Source organism: Lethenteron reissneri, chromosome 58 (genome assembly GCF_015708825.2).
Source record: "Lethenteron reissneri isolate LAM-NWPU_2019-01 chromosome 58, ASM1570882v1, whole genome shotgun sequence".
NCBI lineage: Eukaryota > Metazoa > Chordata > Hyperoartia > Petromyzontiformes > Petromyzontidae > Lethenteron > Lethenteron reissneri.
In genome coordinates, this window is record NC_083836.1 from 7,732,143 (window position 1) to 7,755,929 (window position 23,787).

The 23,787-nt window shown below is 47.6% G+C and overlaps 2 protein-coding genes across 9 annotated transcripts in view; one reads left to right on the forward strand and one right to left on the reverse strand.

The window, feature by feature from the left end:
* The window catches only part of B3GNT5 (UDP-GlcNAc:betaGal beta-1,3-N-acetylglucosaminyltransferase 5), a 36,828-nt gene extending 23,140 nt beyond the window's left edge, over positions 1–13,688 (reverse strand). The window contains exon 1 of the mRNA XM_061575665.1: positions 12,832–13,688. The gene's annotated coding sequence lies outside the window, so the exon portion shown is untranslated. The remainder of the gene's footprint in view (positions 1–12,831) is intronic.
* Positions 1–23,787, forward strand: part of LOC133357615 (guanine nucleotide exchange factor DBS-like) — a 198,514-nt gene that overhangs the window by 119,520 nt on the left and 55,207 nt on the right. The window lies entirely within an intron of this gene.

Genomic DNA, 23,787 nt, shown 5'->3' on the forward strand with positions numbered 1-23,787 from the left:
GTTCTGCAGTTCAGCAAGACTGAATCTGTAATTGCGGTGCAGCGTGCGTTTCAACGGCGTCTTGGCATTGATCCGCCAATGTCAAAGAGCATTCGTCGTTGGTACCGACACTAATCTGGATGACCTCAAAAACAGAATCACGGCAGTGGTGACTTCAGTGGAAGAAGACACTTTGAGCGGCGTTTGGGACGAATTCAACTATCGTCTCGATGTTGTCCGTACAGCAAGTAGAGGGCACAGAGCATTTATAAAATGGTTAGTAAAACTTGATAACTCATTAAACCGTTTGTGACTTTTTGTGTAATTGTAACATGTTGCCATCGTGAAATATACTGCTTTGAAATTGGGTCCATCTTTTTTAAACACCCTGTAGACAACACTGGCACTTCGCGAAGAAAGTCTTTCCATCGTGGGGGGGGGGGGGGGGGGGTAACAGCTGGGGCAGAATGCGCCAGGTTATCATGGGCACAGCTCCCAGCGCACGCAGCAAATCGTCGGACATCAGAATCGGAATATTTATTAATCACTGGAGGAATCTGATGAGCTATGAAGCTCTTTGTTTTACATGCGTCCAGTAGAGGCGGGTCAGAACGTTACTACAATAGTACAAAAACACGATCTTGAGTGCAAAGTCCAAGGAAGCTAAACAAATCACCCAAACACATACAAACTAAACCACATCCCCATCCTACCAGGCAAAGCCCCCACTGAGGCATTCACTTAATTTTCAGAAGCGACCTGGCCACCACAAATGATAACTCAACAAAGTGGGCCCGTCATTTGGACGAATCGGAGAGACCTGGACAATATTATGAGCAGCAGCAGACAAGAACGTTATTTAGTTTGTGTAGGAGGTAGTAAGAACACGTGCGTTTTCAGTTTAATATTGACTGTGCCCCCACCTCAAACCCAACATACGTTGAACACCCCCCCCCCTCTCTCTCTGTGTGTCTTATTTATCTTTGTATGGCCGATGTTGACTCATTGTTCCTTCTTTGCAAAGCGCCTTAATACATTCCTTTAAGTAAGAGGAAGAGATTTAATGCGTCACGTGAACACGTGGAGATGGCTGTTCCGCCGAGGTGGTTGAGCAGGACGGATTGGTTCGCTGTGGTGGTGGTGGTGGCGACGTTGACGCGGATGGCCACTTTGCATTTTGCTTTGCAAATCGGGGCATCGAGTCCCTCCTACACGTTCTCATGGTCAGTCCTGGGGGTGGTGACCGCAGTCGACTCCAGACTTTCGACCACACACCCCCCACCACCAGCCCACATCTAAAAAACAAGGCAGACTGAGCTTTGTATCAACAAAAATGCGGCTCCCCATCTGCTTACTGGTGGTCCAATAAGGTTGATCACGTGATCGTGCCCTGTTATAATTATAATTGAACCTCCGATTTAAAGCTTTCGTGACTGCAGGGATTCATCTTCTTGGTTCTTTCGGTAAAGTCACGTATAAGGGAAATAATAAAGTAATAAAAATTAAACATAATAAAATAAGTCTCACGACGTTTCGGCCACAACGCAGGACGGCTGCTTGCGTTGTGGCCGAAACGTCGTGAGAATTATTTTATTATGTTTTTTTTATTATTTTATTATTTCCTTCCTATGTGACTTTACCAAAAGAACCAAGAAGATATAATTGAACCTTATGGCGGTACCCCGGGGTACCATCGTACCCCGGCTCACGCATAATGTCCGTGATGCAGTGATTTTTACGCTTTTGATGGTCGGCGATGCGGCAATCGACTCATCTCGACGAGCAGTGCACGATGCACCACTACGAGCGTTCAGGGTTTCGGCGCAATCGTCTCCGCTGCGTTTCGACACCGATTTCGGATTGATTGGTACCCCAGTCGCGGAGTGAAGTCCACCCCTGGAAGAAAAGTGTCCCAGAAAAAAAAAAAATTTAATTGCCTCGGCCAGTTTGTATTATTGGTACCCCAGGGTTCCGCCATAAGGATAAACTGCCCCGTAAATCAACAGCGTCCACGGTCCAAACCCACCTTTGCCCACGTGCCCCACGTGCCCCACGCACGAGAAAATAATAAAAGTCGAGGGGGCCGGACTCAACGTCGACTGTCGGTGGGGCTACCCCAGAGTGCGATTACTTAGATTGTTTTATTATTACACGCTTTTATTTAACTCACTCTTTTAGGCCTCGGCAAGGTAAGGTAAAAGTTAAACGGTAAAAATAACCAGACAAACTTTACCCTACCTTTGACCTTATCACAATACAATCGCTCTACCCTACCTTTTACCCTTTAGCAGGTAAGGTAACAGGTAAACGGTAAAAAGCAACGAGCCTACCTTTACCCTACCCTTTAACCTTACCCCATAAAAATTACCCGATTACAGGGCAATTACTGGGGTACTACACATGAAAAAGTTTTATAACGGTAAATGCTAGGTAGAGCGCTTTATACATATAGAATACTCTCAATTCCAATTTTACACGCTTTCTTTGAACTCACTCTGTTGTTGTCATTGTTGTTGTCGTTGTTGTATCCTCAAATCTTGCAACTCAATTTTAACCCACTTCCCAATATGGTATAGACTGCAAACTTGGTATACTTACGTCATACTTATGACAAGGCTATATTCTATCATAAAAATATCTGTTTTTCAACATTCTTTTTAATATGTTATGTTTCGGCTTGGCCACGGTCCTTTACGTTATGGCAAGCTTCGGGGCCACTTCCTGGAGTCATGAAGTTCTGCCACTACTCGTACGTTTCAATAAAGCGTGTTTAAAAAAAAGTTTTAAAAAAATATTACTTATTAAATGGAGGCCACGGACTGTGCCACGGAGCTTTTAGCGGTAAACAAGGTACCGTATTTACCGGGTTATACTTCGCGCTTCCTTTACCCTACCCTTTACCTTACCCCTTGGCATTCCGACACCTTGACCCTTTACCATTTTACCCGGTAAAAAGGGTAAATTACCTTACATTGCCGAGGCCTACTCACTCTGTCTGTTGTTGTTGTATCTTAAAATCTTGTAACTCAATTTTAACCCATTTCCCAATGTGGTATCAACTGCAAACCTGGTATATGTATGTCATACTGATGACAATACTATATTCTATCATAAAAAAATATTTTTTTAACACTCTTTTTACACGCTTTCTATTAACTCACTGTCTGTTGTTGTCGTATCCTCAAATCTTGTAATTCAATTTTAACCCACTTCCCAATGCGGTATCAACTGCAAACTTGGTATATGTATGTCATACTGATGACATTACTATATTCTATCATAAAAACATTAAAAAAATATATATTTTTACACTATTTTTACACGCTTTCTATTAACTCACTCTGTTGTTGTCGTATCCTCAAATCTTGTAACTCAATTTTAACCCACTTCCCAATGTGGTATCGACTGCAAACTTAGTATACTTATGTCATACTGGTGACAATACCATATTCTATCATAAAAAATGAAAATATATTTTAAACAATCTTTTTTATGTTATGTTTCGGCTTGGGTCTAATTGTCCACGCTCAACTCACGTTGGCTGTAATCACCACGGTCCCTTACATTATGGCAAGCCTCGGGGCCACTTCCTGGAGTCGTGGAGTTCTTCCATTACCAGTAAGGTACATTTCATTAAAGCGTGTTTAAAAAAAAAAACTTTAAAATATTACTTATCGGTGCTATAAATGTCCAGATGACGATGGGCCACTTTGTTGAGCTATCGTTTGTGTTAGCCAGGTCGCCTCTGAAACAAAAAACTCAATTAATGCCTTAGTGGGCTTTGTCTGGTAAGACGGGGATGGTTTCATCTTCTTGGTTCTTTCGGTAAAGTCACGTAGAAGGGAAGTAATAAAATAATAAAAATAAAACATAATAAAATTATTCTCACGACATTTCGGCCACAACCTGAGGACGGCTGCTTGCGTTGTGGCCGAAACGTCGTGAGAATAATTTTATTATGTTTTATTTTTATTATTTTATTACTTCCCTTCTACGTGACTTTACCGAAAGAACCAAGAAGATGAATCCCTGCAGTCACGAAAGCTTTAAATAAAAAAATGGGGATGGTTTCGTTGTATTTGTTTGAGTGATTTGTTTACATTTCTTCTACTTTGGACTACTATCATGTTATGTACTGTTTGTTGTTGTAACGTTCTTACCCGCCCCTACTGGGCATCTATGATGAAGAGCTTCTTGGCTTATCGGATTCCTCCAGTGATAAACACAGATTCTGATTGATTCTGAATGCCGGTGGTGGTGGTGGTGGAGAGTCTTCGCGTGTGCCTGCGGTCAATCGGCGTGACATCTCCACGCTTATGTAATTGCACTGTACGTTGCTGCTGGCATTCTGACAAGCGAGTAAGTGTTTTACCGTGGCGGCAGCAGCAGCAACAACAACAGTGACGAATATAATACTATTTTGCTATCTCATGCACGTGGGTTTCATCCTACCTCTGTCAAAGGCAAAACGCCTAGGACCAGTCGGTAACTTTGGGATTGTTTTGCATGGCTGTTGCATACGCGCACTTAAAAAAAGAAGCGTTTAATCAAATGCACGTGGTGTAATATGCACCCAAACACATGTGTACACACACACTCATGGAAGAGCGTTAATATGAATACTATAATGCAAAGAGAACAAATATTCCCCCCCCCACCAACTTAGCCTTAAGACTATGACGCCAAGTGCTGTTTCACTGTCACCTATTAGAGGGCACATAAATAAAATAAAACCAGCATGGCACACGAACGAGAGAGGGTATGGGTATCACAACTGCTCTGGTCACTTGACCCCTTTGTCTCTAAAGAAACAATCTCGGCCCATATTAAGACGCAAAAACAGCCATAACAGACTGTTGGGGCAAGTGCTGTTCGCGTGGGAGGAGCAGCACCTATGAAGGCCGGCACGGCCCTTTGTTTACACATCGCACCAGGTACTCATTTGAGGCCGAGTCGACCTAGGGGAGGACCAGATACCGATTCAAATAATCATCACTGTGCGTGTTGGCCATGAATGGGAATTGAACCCAGGTCGCCAGGTTCGTAGCGCATCAGGCTAACCATTACTCTAGCGCTCCCCCACATTAAGACACGCACACAGGCACTTACATATTGCACTTGTATGGGAGTCGTGTGGCCAACACCACATCAATACTCCCTTAACCCTGCAGTGCTGGTGTTTGCATGCTGCATCGGACTGTATAGACCTCAGGGGAGGCCCAGTGGGAGGCCCACTACAGCTTCAGATACCACTTGGCACTGATCTAACTTATGAGTGCGAATTGTATCCTAGTCGATCCATGTAGCCTTTTAACAGGCTGCCGGGGCTAGTGCTGTTAGTGGCGTGGCGCCTATTAAGGCAGGCACGGCACACGTATTAATCTCCCAAGTGCTGATGATGTTGGAGCTCAGTAACATCCATCGTTATCGCTTGAAGTCAAGCGAGCTCTTTTGGACCCATACGCTTCAACCGAAACAATGCAAATTCAACCACGATAAAGTTTGGCGAGCTGAATGGAGTTCAAAAAAAGAACTCCCCAACGAACACCTTGTGAAAGACCCAACGCAGAAGGTCTCTGGGTTTGATCTTCCACGAAGCTCACAGTCTACCCCAAGCCGCATCCCACTGCACAAACCATGGCAGATGTGGATACCTGATGCACGAATGATAATCTAAAAACACTCTCCAGTTTTTCACTGTGGTCATCCAGAACAGGCCTTTCAACGAATAATAACGCAATTCCGGATCCATTAGCAGCCGTACAAAGGAAGAAGAAGGCCAGTGACGATCTGAGCTCGTCCTGGGCCTCCCCTAGGTCGACTCAGCCTCAGAATGAGTACCCGGCGCAGTGTAAAAATCGCCACTGGGGAGACAAAGGCGGCCGGGCGTGATGCTGGCCACCCCCCCCCCCCTCGTGTGCTTGCTGACAGCATCTAACCCAACAGTCTGCTAAGCCTATACTGGGGATCTTTGTATTTATATGTTTATACTCGCACAAACGCACACCTAAATTATTCACACAGGCTCATAGTACACACTTAAGTGCAATAATCTCAGTGGATTGTTGTGCAGTCATGGCAATGCATTCCATTGCACGCGACAAAGATTCACCAAACTTTTGACGGCAGAAAATCTAAATATTGTATTGACACACACACACACAGGTATGCGCGGCGCGTCTTTAACCTGGCACATTAACATAAATGAAATTCACGTGAGAACACATGAACGTCGCGTTAATGTTCGGGTAAATAATTTGCGTTGCCTATCAATCCGAACATTAAGCCGAAAATTAAGCCGAACACTAACATGGCAGGCTTTACCCTTCATTAATCGGAACTTTAAGCCCAATACGTAAGTGTTACGCCAAACAACTTAATTTATTTGCCTAATTCTCAGCATATTTTGAATCGTACGTATCTGTTGACGTTATTTCCGTCACAGTACGTAACATAGTTGCATGCTGTATATTGCATCAAGCGTGCTATTTGCATCTCTGACTTCTGAAGAATGTGCATCCGCAGTGTTTTTTGCTCAGAAGGCCGTGAGGAAAAACAAAGCATGAAAGCATCCAAAACCGGTGCCAGCAAGTTTGCCCAAGACCTGGATCTATATTGGGATGTTTAGCCAACTCCATTAATTTGTTTTTGTTAATACACGTGGGAGGAAACCTGAGTTACCTGAGAAATCTCAGCGTCACAACACTCAATCCCTGTACTGACGGATTACACGTCAGCGTATTAATCTACCTGCTTTACTGCTACAACCTACACATACAGAGGGTGATCCATCTCACGCTTGTTATTGCTGTCCTCATCGCCTTGACTTCATTTGCTATGCCAGCGTGATGGAATCCGTAATCGACAATCAGCATCCTCCGTCACTTGGAAGCATTTTCACTTCTTGGCGACCATCGGAATCATAGATAGCTTTCGATTTAAAGCTTTCGTGACTGCAGGGATTCATCTTCTTGGTTCTTTCGGTAAAGTCACGTAGAAGGGAAGTAATAAAACAATAAAAATAAAACATAATAAAATAAGAAGGGAAGTAATAAAACAATAAAAATAAAACATAATAAAATAAAATAAGAGAATTATTTTATTTTATTATGTTTTATTTTTATTGTTTTATTACTTCCCTTCCACGTGACTTTACCGAAAGAACCAAGAAGATCATAGATAGCATCAAGCACGCTCTGCAGGTGAACCGTCAGCCCACGTGGCTCACGTCGAGATCTCATGCCTTGAATATTTTGGAGACTCCGTGATCACACCGCTTGACATTACTAAAGCATTTGACCGTGTCCGGAATCCCACGCTAATTGCCAAGCTACCATCAGCCGGCATCCACTTTCATCTGCACGCTTGGGTTTCTCAGTTCCGAAGGGAGCGATCATCAGACATGGTTGTTGATGGTGGCCAATCCGTGACCCTTCACCATCAACTCCGGCATTCCACAAGGGTCTCTCCTTGGTCTCTGACATTATTTTTCTTTTTGATTTAAAGCTTTCGTGACTGCAGGGATTCATATTCTTGTTTTTTATTTTATTGTTTCCCTTCTACGTGACTTTACCGAAAGAACCAAGAATATTATTTTTCTTCTCCTCTTTGTGAATCGCTTTGTCTTCCAACTCGCAATATGATCCACTCGTTTGTAGACGAGAGGACACATTGTGCATCATACTCGTTCAAATCACAAGCTGCAAGTAAGAGACATTTCGCCGCCCAACATGAGGATACTTCACCGTACCATCACCGCTCGCTTGAATACAGTTCTTGATTGGGGCAACAAAAACCTGGTCACGTACAGACCGATAAAAAAGCCCCAGTAAATGATAATATCGTGTAATACTGGGCAATGCTACAACTGCTCCCATCATATTTAACGCCGACATCATTGTCCACAGTCTGTTGGCACAACGCTCAAATCGGACCCTATCGTGGAGCGGCTGTGTTACGAATCTGGCGACGGGGGCTTTGAATAAAAACATTTTCTTATGCCAAAGCCTCGAACTCTGAGCAATCTTCACGACAACACAACACACACATTCGGCCAAAGTCTGGAGTTCCGTTGTCATATTCGGGGTGAAGCACTCGGTTGCCTTCATCGCTGTTAAATAAAAATTGAAGGTGACTGGTCATCCAGCACTCACCGATTCACCGAAGTCACTCGCTCACTGACGGTCAGTTGCCTCCTCGTCACTTCTCTATCGCTACTACTACCATGGTTACCGTTCCTGTGAACTTCACTCATTGATTTCACCACCAATGTTGAGGACTCGGTCTCTACCAGACACTGAATGTTTCGTTTAAGCCGCACTGTGTTCAACCACCACACTGCAGGTCACAACAAGTTTCAGTTTAATTTATTAGGATTTACCCTGTGAGCCATTCGGCTCACTCACTCACTCACCACACTGCAGGTCACAACAACCCACGCTCACCCACTCACTCACCAACTCACTCACCACACGGCAAGTCACAACAACCCACGCTCACCCACTCACTCACCAATTCACTCACCACACGGCAAGTCACAACAACCCACGCTCACCCACTCACTCACCAACTCACGCACCACACTGCAGGTCACAACAACCCAAGCTCACCCACTCACTCACCAACTCACCACACGGCAAGTCAAAACAACCCACGCTCACCCACTCACTCACCAACTCACGCACCACACTGCAGGTCACAACAACCCACGCTCACCCACTCACTCACCAACTCACCACACTGCAGGTCACAACAACCCAAGCTCACCCACTCACTCACCAATTCACCACACGGCAAGTCACAACAACCCACGCTCAGCCACTCACTCACCAACTCACGCACCACACTGCAGGTCACAACAACCCATGCTCACCCACTCACTCACCGCACTGCAGATCACAACAACCCACGCTCACCCACTCACTCACCACACTGCAGGTCACAACAACCCACCCTCACCCACTCACTCACCAACTCACTCACCACACTGCAGGTCACAACAACCCACGCTCACCCACTCACTCACCAACTCACGCACCACACTGCAGGTCACAATAACCCACGCTCACCCACTCACAAACTCACCCACCAACTCACTCACCACACTGCAGGTCACAACAACCCAACCTCACCCACTCACTCACCAACTCACTCACCACACTGCAGATCACAACAACCCACGCTCACCCACTCACTCACCAACTCACTCACCACACTGCAGGTCACAACAACCCACCATCACCCACTCACTCACCAACTCACTCACCACACGGCAAGTCACAACAACCCACCCTCACCCACTCACTCACCAACTCACTCACCACACTGCAGGTCACAACAACCCACCATCACCCACTCACTCACCAACTCACTCACCACACGGCAAGTCACAACAACCCACCCTCACCCACTCACTCACCAACTCACTCACCACACTGCAGGTCACAACAACCCATCCTCACCCACTCACCAACTCACTCACCACACGGCAAGTCACAACAACCCACGCTCACCCACTCACTCACCAACTCACTCACCACACTGCAGGTCACAACAACCCACGCTCACCCACTCACTCACCAACTCACTCACTCACCACACTGCAGGTCACAACAATCCACGCTCACCCACTCACTCACCAACTCACTCACCACACTGCAGGTCACAACAACCCACGCTCACCCACTCACTCACCAACTCACTCACCACACGGCAAGTCACAATAAAACCCCTTTATGCACACACACACACACTAACACTGCAGGTCACAACCTCCGATTAGCATGGTTGGCGACGTACGGTGCGACATAGGCTTAACATTCATACAACATACCCTCACCCACTCACTAACCCACTCACTCACCGACCCACTCACTCACAACACAGCAGGTCACAACACGTATCTTTCTGAGTGTTCCTCTCCCACACTGCTCCACTTTGGAATTGCCCTGCCATTAGCACTCTTCCCAAGCCTTTACAAAGAATAACTTTGCTCAATTTAAGATTGTTTTTACTCTTATCCAGCACAACCTTCATAAGTGCTGTTTGTGGCTGGCTGCCTTTTTAAACCCTTTGCTCAGCAATTGTGTAAAAAGAAACTACCCTGGCAAGCCAGGAGATGTATGCATACGTGTTCTAATGTACACATATATACTGTACCATAGCGTTGTGTGGATAGCAGCATAGCAGATAGAGTACTTGACTCACAACACCATCCTATCTCTGGGGTGGATAAAATTAGTACCAAGTACAGTACTGTATGTGGAAAATCTAAAGTGGGTGTTCAAAAGAAATGAGTTTGAGTTCGAAAACTCATTTCTTTCGAACTGCGTTTTGTGTTTAGTGTGTTGTCCTTCCCCCGCACATCTGATCATCACGGTTGGCAACGTACGGTGCGAAAGAAGTTCAACAAATACGTAGAACAGAGACAGGTCTCCAATGAACAAAAACCGTGTTGACTCTTACCACCGATGGTGGAAGACCCTCCACTAGGAGGGCTAGCTAGGTGAGTTCCTCTGCAGTCTTATCTTGGCCTACCTAACTCTTTCACGTCGGCCAGACGTCTTGGAAGAAGAAGGCAGCAACCCAGACTTTGCTCCACCACGTGTGTGATAACCTGCCACTCGACTAAGTTATATTGCTGGCTGGACAAAGGCGAGGGCAATTTGATAAATTCGCACCACCGTTTCAGCTGCCGTGCAGGTCCACTGAACTTCTGGTTGAATCGTACCATCGGATCCATAATACATGTTTTTTTGGGGGGGTTAGATCGCGTAATTATATAAATCTGTCATTAAACTCGCCACCACCCGACAGCTAATTAGTAAGGGTTCATCTTCTTGGTTCTTTCGGTAAAGTCACGTAGAAGGGAAATAATAAAGTAATACAAATAAAACATAATAAAATAATTCTCACGACGTTTCGGCCACAACGCAAGCAGCCGGCCTCAGGTGAAGAACAGGTCTGTCGGAAAGACAGTGTCTGCAGTCACGAAAGCTTTAAATCGAAATTTAGTAAGGGTTGTCACGTAAACAGAACGTGGCCAATTCGTCACTAGTACAGCACACCGGTGTTGGAGAGCAAAGCCACGACATTTACTAAATTGGCTGTGTCGGGTGGTGGCGGGTTTAACGACACATTTATATATTTACGCGATGATCTTGTTCGCGAAAGCCTCCTACGTGTTAAAGTACCATAGGAACGTGGAGTTTCCACCACCGTCCGAGTAAGAACACGCCGAGAAGCGATCAACGCCAACTCTGTGGTGTTACGAACTCGCACAACAACAACAAGAAGAAGCTACATTAAAAGCCAAGAGACGCGGGCTGTGGTTGAGCACATGAAAGGAAGGAACGCGACGGACGGACACTCGTCCGTGGAAAGGCGAGAGGCCCTGCCGTGTGTTGTTTTACTGCCGACTGATGCGAAAAACGATCCCTGATTGCCCGCCGAAGCCACTCTGCGTGACTGTTCCTGTGGCTGTCCGGACCACCACCACCACCCAGCCCCGGCAAATGTTCAGACGTGGCTTGGAGAGACACCTTGCAGGAATTTTGACTAAACAATTATTGGTGATTTTCGACATGGCTAGGAGAGACCTTGCAGGAATTTGGACTAAACAATTATTGGTGATTTTCGACATGGCTAGGAGAGACCTTGCAGGAATTTGGACTAAACAATTATTGGTGATTTTCGACATGGCTCGGAGAGACCTTGCAGGAATTTGGACTAAACAATTATTGGTGATTTTCGACATGGCTAGGAGAGACACTTTGCAGGAATTTGTACTACACAATTATTGGTGATTTTCGACATGGTTAGGAGAGACCTTGCAGGAATTTGGACTAAACAATTATTGGTGATTTTAGACGTGGTTAGGAGAGACACCTTGCAGGAATTTCGACTAAACAATTATTTTTTTATTTAAAGCTTTCGTGACTACAGGGATTCATATTCTTGGTTCTTTCGGTAAAGTCACGTAGAAGGGAAATAATAAATTAATATTTTGTTTTATATTTATATTATATTATTATTTCCCTTCTACGTGACTTTACCAAAAGAACCAAGAGTATAAACAATTATCGGTGAAGGGAAGTAATACAATAATAAAAATAAAACATAATATTTTTTTTTATTTATTATGTTATTACTTCCCTTCTACGTGACTTTACCGAAAGAACCAAGAGGATGAATCCCTGTAGTCACGAAAGCTTTAAATCGAAAATTATCGGTGATTTTCGACGTGGCTAGGAGAGACACCTTGCAGAAATTTGGACTAAACAATTATTGGTGATTTTCGAATCTGCCTCTTTGTTCTCTCTCTCTCCCCGTCTCTCCATTCAGAAAAGTTACATGAAACTCCCGGTCGTGCCGGCGACTGCACCTCTAAATACAGAGTGGAGCAGGAGCAACAAAGTCGGGCTGAATGCTGAGTCAGTATCCATACGTTGTGTGCATTTCATATAATTGCTGTGCGAGTGACATTCCTCCATTCCCGTGGCGACACGGAAACCATCGAAAGCTATGCACTTTGAAATCTCGTTGTCTATTAGCGCTGCAGTTTTCTTGTCCACCGCCTCTCGCACGCAACTCCGATTTAGCGCGGTCGGCTGCTGCGTACGGTGCGAAAGAAGTTCGACACGCACGCGTTACAAGCGGCGAGCGCACCTCCACACGGGGTCTCTGTCTGTGTCGCTTTGACACCAGGACAGGCAGAGAGATAGGCAAGGGCTTACCCCTGCAAAGGTGCGGCGCTTTGTGCACCCCTTGCCAAAATGCTCACGGGTTACACGTGCGTGCGCTGAACTTCTTTCGCGCCGTACGTCGCCAAACCCGGTGTTGGTGTCACGGTACCTTGGCGTGAGCCGGTGGTGGTGTGGCCGCGACTCCTTGGCCCGGTGCGGCTGTGTGGATGGATGGGTGGTGGATAGTGGCCGTGGTGGTAGTTCGCCCGCGTACAAAATGCTCACGGGGGGGGGGGCGGCTCGTGACCGCTCTGGAGGTTGACGCGGGCCGGCTGGGCGCTCCGTCCCCTCTTCACTCCTCCATCATCAGTCGGTTGACTCCAAAACTAATTTTTCTTTTTTTTAAATGAACATCTTAAAACTGTACAGGGATCGTCCGTCGTCGGTTGCCTCTGCGGACTATAAATAGGGCTCGGCTCGCCCGGGCCGGTCACAGAAATATACTCCGACCCACTGTTTGAGCGAATGCACAAGCCACTCACACACACACAACCTAAAGCCTAAACCATAGCAAGAGCTGGAAAGGAAATGAGGAGTGGGTGGGTGGGTGGAGGAGAGGAGGAGGAGGAAGGATGAAGGATGGGGGGTGGGTGGGTGGAGTTGAACGGAAATTGGTCTCATCAGCTGGTGGCAGGAAAAATGTGTAAAAGTTCTTCTCTCTCCTCCTCCATCGGGCGATCACTGAACTCGAAATCTCCGATGTGCCTCCTGCATCCTTCGTCCGTCACCCTCTCGGCCACGTCCCCGCACCGGCGCTCGTCGCGGGCGACGAGCAACAGGCGACGTCCAACTCGGTCCGCTGGAATCGCAGCGCGCACGACGGTCGCCTCGCACATCCCACTCCCATGTCGCCCCGTGTCTCTCTCTCGCGAAGATGACAATGACGGGAAAGTCCTCGTTGTGTTGGTGGGGGGGGATCACACGCTGGCCCCCCTCTCTCTCTCTTGCCGGCTACCGCCCTCGAACCTCCTCCTCCCCCACCACCGCCGCCGCCACCGCCGCCCCGCAGCAGCAGAATGAAGTCAGCCGTCGATGCGCATCGCGAGTCGGCGAATGCATCTGCCCCGAGGGGCGTAAAAGGAAGAGGGGGAGGGAGGGTGGTGGGGGTAGAGAGGGAGGGGGGAGGGATGGTGGGGGGGAAGGGAGGGCTGGTGGGGGGGGGGAAGGGAGGGATGGTGGGGGGAAGGAAGGGATGGTGGGGGGAGGGATGGTGGGGAGGGGAGGGATGGTGGGGGGAGGGATGGTGGGGGGGGATAGTGGTGGAGGATAGGAGGAGGGAGGGATGGTGGGGGGAAAGGAGGGATAGTGGGGGGGAAGGGAGGGATGGTGGGAGGGGATAGGGGGAGGGATGTTGGGGGGGAAGGGAGGGATGGTGGGGGGGGGAAGGGATGGTGGGGGGGATAGTGGTGGGGGATAGGGGGAGGGATGGTGGGGGGGAAGGGTGGGATGGTGGGGGGGGGATAGGGGGAGGGATGGTGGGGGAAAGGAGGGATAGTGGGGGGAAAGGAAGGGATGGTGGGGGGGGGATAGGGGGAGGGATGGTGGGGGGAAGGGAGGGAGGGATGGTGGGGGGGAAGGGACGGATGGTGTGGGGGGATAGGGGGAGGGAGGGATGGTGGGGGGGAAGGAAGGGATGGTGGGGGGGAAGGGAGGGATGGTGGGGGGGGGAAGGGAGGGATGGTGGGGAGGGATGGTGGGGGGGGGGGTGGTGGGGGGGGGAGGGATGGTGGGGGGGCAGGGAGGGATGGTGGGGGGGAAGGGAGGTATGGTGGGGGGGGAGGATGGTGGGGGGGGAAGGATGGTGGGAGGGGAAGGGAGGGATGGTGGGGGGGGATAGGGGGAGGGATGGTGGGGGGGAAGGGAGGGATGGTGGGGGGGGGAATAGGGGGAGGGATGGTGGGGGGGGAGGGATAGTGGGGGGGGAGGGAGGGATGATGGGGGGAAGGGAGGGATGGTGGGGGGGGTGGGGAGGGTGGGGGGGATTGGGGGAAGTGATGGTGCGGAAGAGAGGGGCAGGGAGAGAGGCGGGGAGGAGGAGGAGACTGGCTGGTGGAGTGTGTGGATGGTGGAGTTTGTGGATGGTGGATGGTGGAGTGTGTGGCTGGTGGAGTTTGTGGATGTGCAGCGGTGGTGGTAGCGGTGTAACAGCTCCGATCCCGGGTTCGGTTCCCGCTCACGGCCACCAAACACCAGCCACGATCATCTAAACCGGTTCTGGGCCTCCCCTAGGTCGACTCAGACTCAATTGATTCGACCTCGTGTGATGTGTCACAACAAAAACATCGGCGCTTAGGGAGACAAAGGCGGCCGGGCGTGGTGCTGGCCCACCCACCCCGACCTTCGTAGGCAGCACTTGCCCCACCAGCCTGTTGCAGGCTATACCGGGGGTGTGTGCATCTTTGTATTTTCTTTTGAAGTGAGCACCGTTCCTGGGGAAACGTTTCGGCTGTTCTTGGTGGCGGGGACTGTACGGTCATTGGATGCGCTGGGATGTTAATGCATCAAATTAGGGTTTAATGACGGTGGCAGTAGTTGCTTGCGAAAGGCGGGGTGGAGACTGGGGGCCACGTGTGGGACTCATGGGGGGGGGGCACGTGTGGCAGTCTGGGGGGCACGTGTGGCAGTCTGGGGGGGGCACGTGTGGCAGTCTGGGGGGCACGTGTGGCAGTCTGGGGGGGGGCACGTGTGGCATTCCGGGGGGGCCGTGTGGAACTTCGGGGGGGGGCACGTGTGGCAGTCTGGGGGGGGGGCACATGTGGCAGTCTGGGGGGGGGGCACGTGTGGCATTCCGGGGGAGCCGTGTGGAACTTCGGGGGGGCACGTGTTGCAGTCTGGGGGAGGGCACGTGTGGCAGTCTGGGGGGGTACATGTGGCATTCCGGGGGGGCCGTGTGGAACTTCGGGGGGGGGCACGTGTTGCAGTCTGGGGGGGGCACGTGTGTGCCACTCGGGGGGGGGGGCACATGTGGCAGGCTGGGGGGCCGTGTGGAACTCCGGGGGGGCCACGTGTGGCAGTCAGGAGTCCAAAACACCGTTGAGCAATCTTGCGTGTACTGTAACTTATCCCATTTACTATTTGTTTTAAATGTGCCCAGCCCATATCAGATGTAACCCTCCAAGGCAGACGCACGGGAATTAGAGGAAAGCGACTCGTTGATAGCTGTAGTTTAATTCTACGTTATGAAGAAAAAAAACGACGAAATGTTTCAACGTTGTCGTTTGAATCAGACAGAAGGGGAAAATCGCGTTTTTCTTCGGTTACAAACTTGAATCCTCTCGTGTACTGAATAAAACCGGCGTCCAGGAATGTTTTTTCCCCCCCTCTACAAATTATTATACTGAAGCGTATCTCGTAGCCATAATGGGATACAGTGTAAACGTCTATACAGTATTAAAAACATTTTTTTTTTACCGGCGAATTCATTAACTTCGTGTGTTTTTGTTGTTGTTGCTGCTCGACCTCTGGTCACCCGTTCCCAAAAAAACATTTCGAACGCAACTCACTCGCGTGTATGTCATGTGAAACATGGACACGTGTGTGTTTGTGTTTCACGTGTTCAGAGCCGGGGATGGGGGGGGAGTGACTAAGTCTGTTTAGCCAAGCGGGCGCTGGTAGATATGCATCCAAAGCCCCTCTGTAATCCAGCACCGGTGAGGCAAGGTGGAGGGTTTTGGTAGTGGTGGTGGTGGATCACACGGAATGTTGTGAAAATGTTGTAAAACTCCCTTCCCATGGGCGCCTACCATGGGAGCTAGTGCCAGGAGAATGCACAAGAAATGTGGACTCTTACCTGTTCAATCTCTCTATGGGATATAGTGTTGCCCCCTCGCACGTGAGGATAGCTTTTTTCAGGAGGGTCGCTTTGCTTGCTCATGTAAAAAAAAAATGACACTCAGTAGGTGTATTCTTAGGTTTTTTCGGTAAAGTCACGTAAATAAAAAAATAAAATTAATAAAAGTAAAATAAAAAATATTTTATTTTTATTTGACTTTTATTAATTTTAATTTTTAAATAAAAAATATTTTATTTTACTTTTATTAATTTTAATATTTCCAGTCACGAAAGCTTCAAATCTAGAATTCAATAGGTGGCCAATACCATCTTGGTATATAGTGAACCGCAGACCTCGGTGGGAATTAGGTTGTAGCTCACCGCCTGTTCTCCCCAAGTCGTTCCCTCGCTATGAGGGTGAGCGGATGCTGTGGGGCGCGTTACTCCGAGCGCTATGGCATCCCCTCGTTATTCGCGAGGGATACGTTCTGGAGATGCTCGTATGTATGTACAGTCTGTTGAACTTCTTTCACACCGTACGTAGCCAACTGTGCCTAATTGGAGGCACGGGGGAAGCACAACAAACTAAACAAAACAAAAAAGCGGTTCTAAAGAAATTATTTTTCAAATAACAAATTTCGTGGATAATGATATTGGCCTACGAATACCAATCCATCACATTTATTAACTTTAAAAATGCGTAATTAAGCTATTAAATACGTGAACGTTATCATGTCTCTCATCACATTATCTCATCACTTTCTCTCTCTCACTCTCTCGAGGCAGTCGTGCAGAGTTCCAGATGCGATTTGCGGAATCGTCAAAATCGGGAATGTGCACCTAGCCGGGCACGAAACGTGACCGCCGAGTTTTGTCAGCGGCAAACGTCGTCCGTTGCTGCAAATCCCCGACCTAGACTTGAACTCGCAGCTGTTTAACCCGTAAGCCCAGCTCAAACATCATTGCCACCATCGGCCCTGCTGGTCGACATTAATGCAGACAAATTACATTGCCAGAATATCACAGGGGCTTACGGCTTTAGGCGATGCAGTGACACTGCTGTAGACATAGGGATGGGGGGAGAAGGCAAACACAGTGGTAAGTCAGACAAAACAGGATGTCCCCGCTTTCATGGATATTGTGTTTGCGGACGACAAAAGACACGTGGCCTCTTTGAACAATAGAAACTTCCGATCGAGGCATTGTTCTTTGCATTTTTTAAATAAATACGGACGGCCTCGAGTGTCACAGTGTGTAACAACCAATGTTGCTGGCACCGCGTCCGACACACGCACACCTGCCTCTCTTTCCGCTCAGCGTAACAACGAGATATTTAGACACGTAAATTGCGCATTCGCATAACTACAAAGTATGTTCTGCGTCACGTGCACTCACACGTAGAGCCCGTTGTGTCAACCCACTGCTGGAGGAGGTCCTCCCTACGCCTCGCGGGCACTGGTCCAGTGCTGGTTGGCGATTGTTGGAGGAAAGTACAAATAGCAAAAGTACAGATCTCAAAAGTGCAGATTGTTGGAGGAAAGTACAGATACCGAAAGTACAAATCCCAAAAGTACAGATGGTTGGAGGAAAGTACAAATACCAAAAGTACAGATCTCAAAAGTGCAGATTGTTGGAGGAAAGTACAGGTCCCAAAAGTACAGATTGTTGGAGGAAAGTACAGATACCGAAAGTACAAATCCCAAAAGTACAGATGGTTGGAGGAAAGTACAAATACCAAAAGTACAGATCTCAAAAGTGCAGATTGTTGGAGGAAAGTACAGGTCCCAAAAGTACAGATTGTTGGAGGAAAGTACAGATACCGAAAGTACAAATCCCAAAAGTACAGATGGTTGGAGGAAAGTACAAATACCAAAAGTACAGATCCCAAAAGTACAGATTGTCGGAGAAAAGTACAGATACCGAAAGTACAGATTGTTGGAGGAAAGTACAGATCACAAAAGGGGTTGTGCTGCACCGCCCTCTGCTGGCCACAACTAAATTCAAGGTCTGTCCGCTGCGCAATGACGGGTCATTCATAGAGGCGGGCCTATCTGCAATTCCTATTACCCGAGACTCGCTGTTATTCAGGTTTGAGAAAACTCCCCATTATCCGTGCCCCTATTTGTATTATCCACATCTCAGTCAGTAAACCCATGGCACCTGGGTGTGTCCCTTGCAGCGGGCGTTAGACACTTCGAAATGATAGCGATGCTTACGGTGGCGCAACGGTGATCACACTGGACGTTGCCGACCAGAAGGTCTCCGCTTTGATATCCGCCACGGCAGTTGAAACGACAGCGCAGGTTTTTGTTTTTTTACCCCCCACCCACCCTCACCCCACCACCATCGCCTCTGTCCATCCAGCAGTGCGAATGGCTTCACCACAGTCAGTCGGATCGGCCTTCCGCTGTGTCCACGCATAGCCAGTCGGTACAAAAGTATCCATATAAACATTCCTGCGGAGGGAGCTGGTAGGAACGTTGGGCTTGCTCGGTCAATGGGCAGGGTCAACGGCGGCGTGGTGTATTCCGCAAATATGGCCGACTGTGAGGGCGGGCACAAGCCGGCGTGAGTAGGTTAAACGTTGAGTTTTATAAGGGCACCACGGAGTGACCAGCCCCTCCCCACTCCAGCCCCACCCCTCCCATCCCCCACCCAGCCCCACCCTCCCCACCCAGCCCTTCCCCACCCTCCCCTCCCCACCCTCTCCCTCTCCACCCAGCCCCACCCCTCCCATTTTTGGAATCACGCCGGACGGACGGACACAATAATCCCCTGTGGGCTGGTGGAACCAGGTGGTTCCTACCAGCATAAAGGTTGTTTTGGGTTAGATCGCGTGAATATGAATGCGCCGTTAAACCTCGCTACCACCTGACGCAGCCAATTTGTAGGGTTTGTTGCGTAAACAAAGGGTGCACCAACGAGTTACTGCTTCAGCACCACCGGTGTGTTGGAGAGTAAATCCTGCAAAATTTACAATTCGAGGACGACGTTTCGCTGGTGATTGCAACCAGCCTCATCGGGCGATTAGCCAGAATTGTGAAGAAGCCGGTCTTAAATGGAGTAAAGGTGATTGATGTCAACCCCAAAAAAATTATATTAATAATATTATTGGTCACGAAAGTCTACGTGTTAAACTGCTACAGAGGTAGCTAGATTTCAAGAGCAGTGAGTTGATGATCTCAACTCGATGAAACTAAAAACTAAAGTATATTATTTTTCTTTACCAGGTGAGGCCTACTGAGCCATACAGCTCTTTTTCAGAACCGATTTGCCACAAATGATAGCTCAACGAAGTGGCTAATCACGTGGGCATTAATAGCAGCCAAATACTCTAAATGCACGTTGACTCGAAATGTGTATGGAAAACCGTAGGACCCAGCGAAGAATCCACACAACCACGGGGAGCACATGCACACTCCAAATATACAGGCATCACGGTCGGAATCGAACCCACGACCTCTTGTATACCAAGCGAGGTAGTTAACAACTCATAGTCAAATTTCGATTTAAAGCTTTCGTGACTGCGGTGAAAGACAGTGTCATTCAGACACTGTTTTTCCGACAGACCTGTTCTTCACCTGAGGATGGCTGCTTGCGTTGTGGCCGAAACGTCGTGAGAATTGTATTTTATTATGTTTTTATTATTTTATTATTTCCCTTCTACGTGACTTTACCGAAAGAACCAACAAGATGAACCCACCCCCTATCAGCCTGAGAGCTCGTGGTCGAGGGGGGTGCCCGGTAGTGTGTGGGCATTCAGCATTTAACTGTGGGCGTCTGTCAGTGAGTGGAAGGACGGGGGACATCGGGTTACCTGAGCGAGTGATGGGGTCCTACCGCTCACACCAGCTGTTGTTGCTAAATCGAGGCCTGGCTGTAAGGAGAGCCACATGGCAGGGTGACAAGAGAGGCTACGAAGAGCCTCGGGCTTCTCCACTCAAACGAGCTTTACATGAGTTAATACTCACTTTGCTTATAATTATCATTATCATCATCATGAGCCATAGTCATTTCACTGCTGGATGAAGGCTTGCCCAAGCCACTAACTTTCAACTCACCTAGCTCCTGCACACGAGCTGATTTCTTAACGCCAAATCAACAGTGGATGTGCTCTCGGATGCTTGACGTTCCTTGGCTGCCATTCCTCATTATTCTTCACCCATCGGCCGTCACCACGTGGAGTTGCGTGTCCTGCCCAAGCCCACTTACTTTTCTTAGCAGTTTGAATGGCGTCCTTAACCTGTCTATGTATGCTGAACTTCTTTCGCGCAGTACATATTACCATATTCTTAGGTTTTTTCGGTAAAGTCACGTAGTAAAAAAAATAAAATTAATAAAAATAAAATAAAAATAAAATAAAAAAATATAAATCACGACGTTTCGGAGGCAACATCAGCTTCCGTCTTCAGGTGGAACCGTCACAGCACGATAGCTGTAATCAAATAATTACGGACGGAATCGAACAGCAAGCGTGCTGTGACGGTTCCACCTGAAGACGGAAGCTTGTGTTGCCTCCGAAACGTCGTGATTTTTTTATTTTAATGTTTTACCTACGTGACTTTACCGAAAAAAACCTAAGAATAGCAATCCTTGCAGTCACGAAAGCTTCAAATCTAGAATGAAGTACGTATAACCGACCGTGCTAATCGGAGGTGCGGGGAAGGACAACAAACTGAACACAAACAGCAGTTCTAAGGAAATTAGTTTTCACATCTGGATTTAAAAGTGCATAGCTCCCAGTGGCTTACGAATATCGGAAGGAAGAGCGTTCCAGATGGCCGCAGAAGCGCATCTGAGAGCGTGCGTTGCGGTGGCCACCTTTGTTGGATGGCAGTGGCGGCTCCTGCAAAATCTCTCAGGGGGGGCAAATGTCTGGATGATTGATAAGGATAAGGTCCACCCTATGCAATGGATAAATTAACAGCTTAAGCATGTAAAGGCAACTTCACTTCTTTAATATTAATGAAAAATAAAGTGACTCTTACAATACATCTTGTTTGTTTCTATACTCACTATTAAAACAAACCACTCAAGTTTATTTTATTAAAGATTCCACTAGGTGGCGATAAATTATATTGTTGGATGAAACGTGCTTACGTATGATGACGTTAGCACGTATGATGACGTAAGCACGTTAGTGCATGCCCTCCCGGAAGCCATAGAGAATGCATTGCAGCGCCCCTGTTCGAAAAAAAACATCTTTGAATGTAAGTCTATGGGGCCACTCGGGGCGATTCTCAGCCGGAGTGAAATCGCCCAAAAAGAGGCGGTACTCCACAGAACGTGACATGACGCTGATTGGACTATATCCAGAGGCACAGTGACGGCTAGCGTGACTCTGTGGTTCAATGACATTGGTGGTGCGTCGCCCAATCGCCCTAATGAAGAAACCGCCCCTGGTGGATGGCCAGCCAAAAGCTGATTGACGAGATCAGCGAGGTATTGTGATTAATTTGTGGCAAGCAGTGTGTGTATAGTAGTAGGTTTTTACCCTTTTAAACTGGTACAAAACTGAGACCTTTATTCAAGGCATCATGTTTGCAATAACCACAACACAAGTAGTCAAAAAGGCAAACAAAAAGAAGCAACTCTGATAATGATAATAATATGCACTGTCCTTGAAGTTGATTGGTCCACACCCGAGACGGCTTTCTTTAGAGCCTAGTCCCCATTGGTGTTGGACCAGATGACACCAGAAGGCGTACAACTCAAACACAGTGCAATATCAGAGTATTGAGAGCTCGGGGTAAGCATTTACACTATGATATCTCTTTTACCAGTGGCAAAATATAGGAGTAGGTTTTTACCCTTTTAAACTGGTAGAAAACTGACACCTTTATTCAAGGCATCATGTTTGCAGTAACCACAACACAAGTAGTCAAAAAAGCAAACAAAAAGAAGCAACTCTGATAATGATAATGATATGCACTGTCCTTGAAGTTGATTGGTCCACACCCGAGACGGCTCTCTTTAGAGCCTAGTCTCCATTGGTGTTGGACCAGATGACACCAGAAGGCGTACAACTTCTCTATTCCACGTGTTCCTCTTTTTGTCACTCAGAGAAATTGCATGCAAGCAGCTTTGTACGCTTCTTGACACACTTTTCAACTTTTGCCCTGTTTCTGAACCATATGTCATAGCAGGTGGCACTACCCGAACTTCCTGTACACATACAGTCTACTGAAAGGGAAGTGCTGGTCTCCATTGACACAACTGAGCCAGTGGTGGAAATTCCTCATTCCTATGTCGGGAGCAAGTCTGCATAGCAAGGGGTTGGATTACTGATTAACCTTGTTGACGGATGGGATTTGAACTCGCCAATTCTGAGTGGAACGTTCTGACCACAGACATGGCACGATTTAATTATGCGTGCGTATCTAAGAGTTAAATCTAGCCAGGTGGCACTGCTGATGGAGACATAGGACCCACAATCCTCTAAGGATCTAAGTTCCCAATCCAGTCAAAAGATCCACTCTTGCGACCAGCTCGGTTAATTTTGTTCAACAAAGTTTTGTTCAACAAAATAAGCGATGGAAAAATACTCGCTGACGAAATGTTTTTAATTTTGTCAACAACGACTAAGAGTGGATTGTATTTAAGTGTATTAAGTGTGATTAAATTTTAACGTGAGCCTCTATCTGTGCGGCAGCATCTGTGGGTGCCGCGTTGGTGAGACAATAAACTTTCTCGCCTGGTATGCAGGAGGTCGTGGCTTCCATCCCGACCCTGACACCTCTTGTATATTTGGAGTTCGCATGTTCTCTCCATGGTCGCGTGGATGTTTCTCTGGGCCCTTCGGTTTTTCCCTCCACGTGTGAAATAAACGTGCCTTTAATGTATTTGGCTGCTATAAATGTCCACGTGATAATCCACTTCTTTGAACTAACATTTGTGATGGCCAGATTGCTTCTGAGAAAGAGCGATAGGGCTATGTATATCGTGTATTGTTACATTTGAATCACAGTTCCTATGATTACTGTTGTTACATTGTTTTATAGCTTTATTTTGGTGATTTGAAAACATATGGTGAATCTAAATCGTCTTATGGTTGTTATTGTTGACTTGCACCACATTGGGATTTTGCACACAGCGTTTTAATCCTTTTTTTATATTTGCTGGTTTATTCCAGGATGTTTCTGTTACGCGTCGTCGCTTTAAGATGTTTCTGTGTTCATATTTTGTTTGTTGCGTTTGCACCCGACTTAAGAGCCGCATGTCTCACAGGGCTATACCTAATAAATGAAACGTGAAAACTTAGTGGGCCTTACCTGGTCATTTTTCTTCGCTAGTT